The sequence below is a fragment of the Schistocerca nitens genome, chromosome 3, assembly GCF_023898315.1.
Source record: "Schistocerca nitens isolate TAMUIC-IGC-003100 chromosome 3, iqSchNite1.1, whole genome shotgun sequence".
Classification (NCBI taxonomy): Eukaryota; Metazoa; Arthropoda; class Insecta; order Orthoptera; family Acrididae; genus Schistocerca; species Schistocerca nitens.
Window position 1 is genome coordinate 557038386 of NC_064616.1, and position 10075 is coordinate 557048460.

The following is a 10075-nucleotide window of genomic DNA, read 5'->3' on the forward strand; positions in this document are numbered from 1 at the left end:
ACCGAAACCGGTCATATGAATAATATAAAAAAAAATTGCAATCAAGACGGATTTTAAGTAACATTACCTTTCCAATTCACCCGCACAATTTCATGAAGAGGTGTGCAAGTGATCAACATAATCCCTACTCAAACCACTAGCTATGCTCCTCGATATTGGCCTCTTTCCAAAATGTTCGGGGCTCGAAATCGTGTTCCGCATCTCCTTCAGGTGTGAATCTGTCGAGGATCACTCTTCAGACCAAATCGGGACTCATCTGTGAAAAGAACATTGTCTCACTGTTTGACTGGCGGGTGGTATGTTGACGACTGCAGTCTAGACGCACCACCGTCTCTGAAGACGTGTGAGAGGCACTCATACAGCAGGTCTCAGACAGTAAAGCTTTCTCTACACCGTTTGCTTCGATACAACACGTCCAGTGGATGCTGCGTGGCCAGATGGCATTTACTGCTCAGTACTAAGGCGGTACCGTCGTGCCTTACAGCTAAATAATGGTCCTCTCTTTCCGATGTCACTCGTGATCGGCCCTGGCCTGGTCTTCAGGATACAGTTACGGTCTCTATAAACTGTCGCCGAGAAACAACAGAACGATTCATGTTATCGAACCACATGAGTTTGCTAGTGTCCTACTTCCATTCTTCCTATGGCCGTCCACCAAAGAGAGTCTGGTAGACGTCTTCTCTGTGTCATACTGCACCGTCTGTGACTGCGTACACAGCGATTGTTGATGTGGGTCTACCCGGAGAACACTACTCCGTTTGATAGGTGCCCTGACGTCATCGTTGGCGTGGTTTTCCGTTGACCGAAATGCCATCTTCAGTGCAGAACACTATCGTACGGCCGGCCGGTGTGGCCGTGCGGTTGAAGGCGCTTCAGTCTGGAACCGCGTGACCGCTACGGTCGCAGGTTCGAATCCTGCTTCGGGCATGGATGTGTGTGATGTCCTTAGGTTAGTTAGGTTTAAGTAGTTCTAAGTTCTAGGGGACTGATGACCACAGAAGTTAAGTCCCATAGTGCTCAGAGCCATTTGAACCATTTGAACCACTATCGTACGGACATCTGTTGACAGTTTGTGTGACTATATAGTGAATTAGACACAGGACGGTGAAATAACACTTTGTTACTTTAATTTTGGACACAAGTGTACATCAATATGTTATCGAATGAGAATATTGAATCTAGATTTTTTGTGAGCTAATCAGATTTGGGAAATTTTCACGGAAGTATTCCTGTTATGTGTTGTGGCAGAAGCAGTAGCAACGAAATAGGTACTTTCCATTATAATCAACTGATTCAAATAAATCTAATGTTTTCATTTAGGAATTAATTACGTGAGCATAATATCTGTGATCTAAGAAAGAAATGGTTACTTTCTGTGTCATCCGTTTTAATTTCTGAAACTGGCGTTCTATTGAATATAAGAATTCTTACAGCGTAAGTGCGAATGAACGTAGGATTTCAGTGTCTCATATTGCCAATAATACTTTTGTCTACGCGTGTAAATGCTCAGAGACGGAACTGCGTAAACTACAGCAGCAAAGCGGATATGAGGCACTCCACAAAGAACACATACCTAGATAATGCGAAACGAAGTGCGGTTCCAGCTTCTGTAAAAATGTTATGTACATTTTAATATATTGAGAAACGCTGCCACGTATGCTATATTACTAATTAAACTAGCGTTGGCATACAACAGAGTTAAATTGCCTGCAAATTTGTTTGTAATTATACGTGGACTGTTCAGGACTGTATTGTAGCAGCGTTTGTGCGTCTGTGTAGTTCATAGTAAATTTGGTTATGAGAGAACTACGTGGAGCGATGTAAATATATATAACTTACCGTGTCTCTATAAATGTCGTATATGATACATACGAGAAGTGAAGCTCTATATTGCCTTATAGTAATTCCACATCTTGGAATGAGCCTCTCGACATTCTGTATTAGATGAACTGGTTGTGGCATATGTATCCGATGGTAATACAGCGAAGAGTTCGAAGGAAACAGGTGTGCTATTGCAAGAAAATCTTAAATAAGCACTGAAATAAGTAAGTCAGATTACGGTTTTCCTGCTTAGGTGAATAAAGCGCCGTGGAGTGAATGTCGGGGTTTCGCATGGTTCGGTTTAGAAGCTGAGCACATATAACTAGGTGATAGAGCTAATTGTATAGTAAATATTTAACTTTCGATAATTGTTTCAGGCCCTGAAATTCTTGCTGACTAACTGTGTTCTACGATATTAAGGAATGAGGAAGTTCTAATTAACATTTAAAAATCTTATTTTCTTCTTCGACAGAAAAGGTCTGTAATAATTTCGAAGCCAAGCTTCTGGTCTGCTTCTTAAAGGTAGCTTTCTAGTGACAATAATCACATTATAATATTATAGCTACACTCATTGTTGATAAATAAGCGTTCCTAAAACCATAAATTAATCAAAAGAGGCTCTAAAAATCTCTTATGCGACGTGTTTAACACTCCTGTGTAACAGTACTCACAGACACATCTGTATACACCATAAAACGAAAAAAAAAAACTATGCACCACGAAGGAATTATCCGAATGGGACGGAAATCGGTAAATTTGGCGTAAAAAAAATGATCACAATTTCAGAGAAACTGGAGGGTTTATTCAAGAGAAAGAGCTTCACAAGCTGTGCAAGTCAGTAATGCGTTGGTCTAGCTCTGCCCTTTTGTAAGCAGCCATTCGGTTGACATTGATTCACAGAATTGTTGGATGTCTTCCTGAGGGCTGTCGTACTAAATCCTGTCCGACTGGCTTCTTAGATAGTCGAAATCTCGAGCTAGTTGGAGGGTACTGCCCATAATGCTCCAAACGTTCTCAATTGGGGAGAGACACGGCGACCTCGCTGGCCAAGGTAGGGTTTGACAAGCACGGAGACAAGCAGCAGAAACTCGCAGTGTGATAGAGGGCACTATCTTGCTGAAATGTAAGGGATGGCTTGCTTTGAAGGGCAACAAAATGCGCGTAGAATATCGTCGACGTACCGTTGTGCTGTAAGTGTGCCGCGTATGACAAGCAAAGGGGTCATTCTATGAAAAGAAATGGCACCCCAGACCAGCAGCCCTCCTGCTTGTCGGGCGGAGTGGCGGGCGACAGACACGTCTTCGCTCGTCTGGGATGCATTTCATCTCATTGCAAGATCCCTTTGGCTGTCATCCGCAGCACCCTTACAGCACAGCGGTCCGCCGACGATACTCTACATCCTGTTTTGTTGCCCTTTATGGCAAGCCATGCTGGCCTTACATTTCAGCAAAGTAATGCCCGCTAATATACGGCGAGATTCTGCTGCTTATCTTCTATCTATCTAACACGCCAGTTAGACAGAATTTGGGACGATATCTCACAGGAGGACATCCAACAATTCTGTCAATCGGTGCCAAGCCGTGTAACTGCTAGCCTAAGGGCAAGAGGTGGACCAACACGTCACTGACTTGCTCAATTTGTGAAGCTCTTTCTCTTGAGTAAGTCATGCAATGTTTATGAAACTGTAATCATTTGTTTGTCTGTACATGTGCATCAAATCTACAGATTTCTGTCCCATTTCCATAATTTCTTCGTGTACATCGTTTTGTTTGTCTTAGAGTGTACATCAGTGTCCATAGGATCGCAATTCTAGATGTGCCGCCACTGGTATGCGAAGTCATCGTCTTATTTTACGGCATGATTTTCTTACGTATACTCTTCAAATTTCATGAAAAAGTGATGTGTCGCCTGTGTCTTGGTAAGTCTCGTTACCGTCGTGAGAGATTTTTCCCGGCTAGGCAGGGTCTTAGGACGGTATTAAAACTGGCGGTAACTCTGCTACCGATCGCCATTTTTATGACAGTTTGAAATAAATAACACGAATGCAAATAAGCTCAGGAAAACTAATATTGAAGGCATTACCTTTCACTTGCATGTCAGATCACATCATCAGCACTGCAAAAGTCGTTCTGCTTCAGCGGAATCAACTGTTAACCTATCGTGAGGCGAAATACTATTATTTTTTGAATTCCTCCGGATACAGCTCCTATTTAATGTCTCCCTGTATAAACAGCGTCTTCTAGCGTCATTAGTGTATGTTTGTCTCACGTGCTCATGGTTATGCATCGTAATAACAAATATGTATGCGCTATATGAGATACCAACAGCGCTACACACAAAGATAACGAAAAATGTCACTGCCAGCTATCATAACGAGTGCACTAATGTTCTCCAGGTTGAAAGGGTAATACTGCAGTTTCCACATTTGCATTGAAATTGAAAACATCGATTTTGTCCCGTTTACATAAATGTTTATTAATGCCTTTCTGAAACTCGAAAATATATGTGCCCTGACACATTATGCTTTCATTTTAGCGATGAACTCTGGATTCGGGATATTTATGGAGCATATGCGCCTCTGAGCGCACCAGAATCTTCCATCTGTGCGTTTATAATGATCGCAATGGCGATGGTGCGATAAACTCTAACGCTGCCCCATCTCCTCAACTGCTCTTTACGTTTCCTTGCATTATTTTGCCACAGCTCAAGAAGCTGCTGTTCTTTAAGTGGCGCTCGAGCATTTACTTTAGCAAAGCGAATAATGTTTCAACGTCTCTCAGATATTCTTGGGCGTAAAAATACGACACCAGAACTGGAAACAAAATTTACAGAGCGCAAAATTAACGCCTGACGGAAACAAATGCTCTCGTAGTTACGTGACGATGAATTAGGACATTTGTTGCTACGTACGTTGTGACAGTATGTCTGAACGTTATTTACTGGTCTTCTGTGTATTATGAGGTCAGAAAAAAGTTGTAAACATCTTAAAAAATTTTAGACTTATAGTGCACATCTTACAGTTGCCACCTTGATCAGCGTACTCCGTAATATGCTTACTTCCAAGAGTAAGTAAGTAATCTAGATAAAAAGCAGATCCAGCACTAGATTAACTACAATACATCTAATTCTTCCTCCTGAACTGCCTTTTCAGTTGCATAATAACTTGGATGCTCGATTCTCATAGTTTCTAATCAAAATGGTGAAAGAATAGAAAATATAATGACGAACAGAGACATGCTGGCATGAAATATGCGAACACTCATATAGACAGACCACACTGCATCCTTCCCAAAACTAAGAAGGATCAGACCAGAGAAAAACTTATTGGTTTCCATCTGTCAGATATCGTGAAACAGGTCACTCTTATTTACAGTCACAGATAAATGAACTAAGATAATCCTACATAACAGGGAAATGAAATGAAATGTCGTGTGGCTAGGGCCTCCCGTCGGGTAGACCGTTCGCCTGGTGCAGGTCTTTCGATGTGACGCCACTTCGGCGACCTGCGCGTCGATGGGGATGAAATGATGATGATCAGGACAACACAACACCCAGTCCCCGAGCGGAGAAAATCTCCGACCCAGCCGGGAATCGAACCCGGGCCCTTAGGATTGACAGTCTGTCACGCTGACCACTCAGCTACCGGGGGCGGACTACATAACAGGGAAATATCTGTACGTATAAAAAAGAGCTATCATATGTCATTTGAGAGTATCCTAAAAACAAAGGTATTAATGGGCACAGTGAATTGAATCCCTCCCTATGTCGCTGCCATACTCGTCAACGATGGTCACCTGCGGCAATGCCGAATCCCAGTTCATTGCTGAAAGCAATGCGACGCCCAGCCAATGCTTTCTGGTCACGGCACCACGAGACACGGCGCCATTTTTGTTATGTTAACGGCAGGCTACGTATGGGACGATAATTCCCTTCTACAACTGCTACTTGTCTCCGACCAATGGCGCATGATGGCACAGAATGTTGCATGACTGAAATGTGAAGGGGTGACGATGTGGTTGGTGCACAATACGGTGATCCTCCCTTGCGCCAAAAGTTTATTAGTAACTAATTTGGGTGCGTCATAAGAGACCGAGGACATGAAAGAATGCTGTAGCTGAGAAGGGATTGAAAGGGACTTGTAGCCTGTTGCAGAGATTATTGAACATTCACCTGAAGCAAGCAGTAAAGGAAATTAAGGAGAACTTTATAAAGGACATTACAGTTCACAGAGAAAAAATAGTGAGGTTTGTAATTGCCCATGACACTGTAATTATGGCAGAAGTGGCTAAGGACTTCGGTGATCAGTTGAATGGAATAGATTTTGGGTTGAAAAGACGCTATAAGTTAAACATCAGCAGAAGCAAAACAACGGTAATGACGGAGCGTAGTCGAATGAAATCAGGTGATTCTGATGGAATAAGATGAGGAAATTAAGCCTAAAGGTCGTACGAGAGTTTTGCTCCATGGGCAGCAAAATAACCGACGATGGCATAAGTAGGAAGTGTGTAAAATGTAGGCTAGCAATAACAAGGGAAGTTTTTGTAAAAAAGAGAAATGTGTCGACATCGAATAAAAATTTAATTGTTAGAAGGGGAAGGTGGCAAAAATTGGAGAGGGGGACCGAGCCTCAACTATAATAAGCAGGTAAGCAGGTTCAAATCGATTTAAGATACATTAATTATGCAGAGATGAAGACACTTGCTATGGTAAACTACCACGGAGAGTTGCATCAAAACAGTCTTTTGGCTGAGGACCACAACAAAAAAGGAACGACCTTTTTTGGCGCCCATAAACTCGAGAAACATCGTCATTGATTAGAATTTTAAACTCTCCATCCCTGATACGAACACCACGTACTTATTGAGATTCGTTCTTCGCGTTCTGTCCACTTAATCTGTTCAAAATGGTTCAAATGGCTCTGAGCACTATGGGACTTAACTTCTAAGGTCATCAGACCCCTAGAACTTAGAACTACGTAAACCTAACTAAACCTAAGGGCATCACACACATCCATGCGCGAGGCAGGACTCGAACCTGCGACCGTAACAGTCGCGCGGTTCCAGACTCTAGCGCCTAGAACCTCTCGGCCACCAGGCCGGCACTTGATCTGTAGTCCTTCTGAGGCTGATAAGAAATTCTAAGATGATCTATATAACCTGCACGTTAAAAATATTACTTAGAACCTTGTATGACCAGCAAATATTTGATTTCATGACAGTGTACTTCGTAACTAATTTAATTTTCAACACAGTTTCCCACATTTGAGGGTACGTTACTGAAGCAGATTTAAGCTTCCAGGCCACCTCCTACATCTCCTGACATCTACATCTACATCCATACTCCGCAAGCCACCTGACGGTGTGTGGCGGAGGGTACCTTGAGTACCTCTATCGGTTCTCACTTCTATTCCAGTCTCGTATTGTTTGTGGAAAGAAGGATTGTCGGTATGTTTCTGTGTGGGCTCTAATCTCTCTGATTTTATCCTCATGGTCTCTTCGCGAGATATACGTAGGAGGGAGCAATATACTGCTTGACTCTTCGGTGAAGGTATGTTCTCGAAACTTCAACAAAAGCCCGTACCGAGCTACTGAGCGTCTCTCCTGCAGAGTCTTCCACTGGAGTTTATCTATCATCTCCGTAACGCTTTCGCGATTACTAAATGATCCTGTAACGAAGCGCGCTGCTCTCCGTTGGATCTTCTCTATCTCCTCCATCAGCCCCATCTGGTATGGATCCAACACTGCTGAGCAGTATTCAAGCACTAGGCGAACAAGCGTACTGTAACCTACTTCCTTTGTTTTCGGATTACATTTCCTTAGGATTCTTCCAATGAATCTCAGTCAGGCATCTGCTTTACCAACGATCAACTTTATATGATCATTCCGTTTTAAATCACTCCTAATGCGTACTCCCAGATAACTTATGAAATTAACTGCTTCCAGTTGCTGACCTGCTATTTTGTAGCTAAATGATAAGGGATCTTTCTTTCTATGTATTCGCAGCACATTACACTTGTCTACATTGAGATTCAATTGCCATTCCCTGCACCACGCGTCAATTCGCTGCAGATCCTCCTGAATTTCAGTACAATTTTCCATTGTTACAACCTCTCGATATACCACAGCATCATCCGCAAAAAGCCTCAGTGAACTTCCGATGTCATCGACAAGGTCATTTATGTATATTGTGAATAGCAACGGTCCTACGACACTCCCCTGCGGCACACCTGAAATCACTCATACTTCGGAAGACTTCTCTCCATTGAGAATGACATGCTGCGTTCTGTTATCTATGAACTCTTCAATCCAATCACACAATTGGTCTGATAGTCCATATGCTCTTACTTTGTTCATTAAACGACTGTGGGGAACTGTATCGAACGCCTTGCGGAAGTCAAGAAACACGGTTTCTACCTGTGAACCCGTGTCTATGGTCCTCTGAGTCTCGTGGACGAATAGCGCGAGCTGGGTTTCACACGGCCGTCTTTTTCGAAACCCATGCTGATTCCTACAGAGTAGATTTCTAGTCTCCAGGAAAGTCATTATACTCGAACATAATACGTGTTCCAAAATTCTACAACTGATCGACGTTAGAGGTATAGATCTATAGTTCTGCACATCTGTTCGACGTCCCTTCTTGAAAACGGGGATGACCTGTGCCCTTTTCCAATCCTTTGGAACGCTACGCTCTTCTAGAGACCTACGGTACACCGCTGCAAGAAGGGGAGCAAGTTCCTTCGCGTACTCTGTGTAAAATAGAACTGGTATCCCATCAGGTCCAGCGACCTTTCCTCTTTTGAGCGATTTTAATTGTTTCTCTATCCCTCTGTCGTCTATTTCAATATCTACCATTTTGTCATCTGTGCGACAATCTAGAGAAGGAACTACAGTGCAGTCTTCCTCTGTGAAACAACTTTGGAAAAAGACATTTAGTATTTCGGCCTTTAGTCTGTCATCCTCTGTTTCAGTACCATTTTGGTCACAGAGTGTCTGGACATTTTGTTTTGATCCACCTACCGCTTTGACATAAGACCAGAATTTCTTAGGATTTTCTGCCAAGTCAGTACATAGAACTTTACTTTCGAATTCATTGAACCCCTCTCGCATAGCCCTCCTCACACTACATTTCCCTTCGCGTAATTTTTGTTTGTCTGCAAGGCTTTGGCTATGTTTATGTTTGCTGTGAAGCTTCCTTTGCTTCCGCAGCAGTTTTCTAACAAGGTTGTTGTACCACGGTGGCTCTTTTCCATCTCTTACGATCTTGCTTGGCACATAATCATCTAACGCATATTGTACGATGGTTTTGAACTTTGTCCACTGATCGTCAACACTATCTGTACTTGAAACAAAACTTTTGTGTTGAGCCGTCAGGTACTCTGAAATCTGCTTTTTGTCACTTTTGCTAAACAGAAAAATCTTCCTACCTTTCAGCCAACTTTCTGTCCCTAGTACTGTATGGGCATTGTGAACGTTTATTAATGAGAAATCATCGATGTAGTAACCGCTTTATGATCGCTGATTCCCTGTTCTGCGTTAAGTGTTTCAAATAGTTCGGGTCTGTTTGTCACCAGAAGGTCTAATATGTTATCGTCACGAGTCGGTTCTCTGTTTAACTGCTCAAGGTAGTTTTCCGATAAAGCACTTAAAAAAATTTGACTGGATTCGTAGTCCCTGCCACCCGTTATGAACGTTTGAGTCTCCCAGTCTATATCCGGCAAATTAGAATCTCCTCCCGGAACTATAACATGGTGGGGAAATCTACTCGAAATATTTTCCAAATTATCCTACAGGTGTTCAGCCACAACAGCTGCTGAGCCAGGGGGCCTATAGAGACATCCTATTACCATGTCTGAGCCTGCTTTAACCGTGACCTTCACCCAAATTATTTCACATTTCGGATCTCCGTCAATTTCCTTCGATACTACTGCACTTCTTATAGCTATAAACACGCCTCCCCCTTCACTGTCCAGCCTGTCTCTGCGGTATACATTCCAATCTGAGTTTAGGATTTCATTATTGTTTACGTCTGGTGTCACCCAACTTTCTGTCCCTAGTACTGTATGGGCATTGTGAACGTTTATTAATGAGAGCAGTTCCGGGACCTTTCTATAGACGCTCCTGCAGTTTACTATTAGCACATTAATATTGTTATTCCCTGTTGCATTTTGCCTACTCCTACCTTGCCGCGTCTCAGGAGGCGTCTTGTCGGGCCTAGGGAGGGAATTCTCTAAGCTAAAAAACCCACATGTGCACTC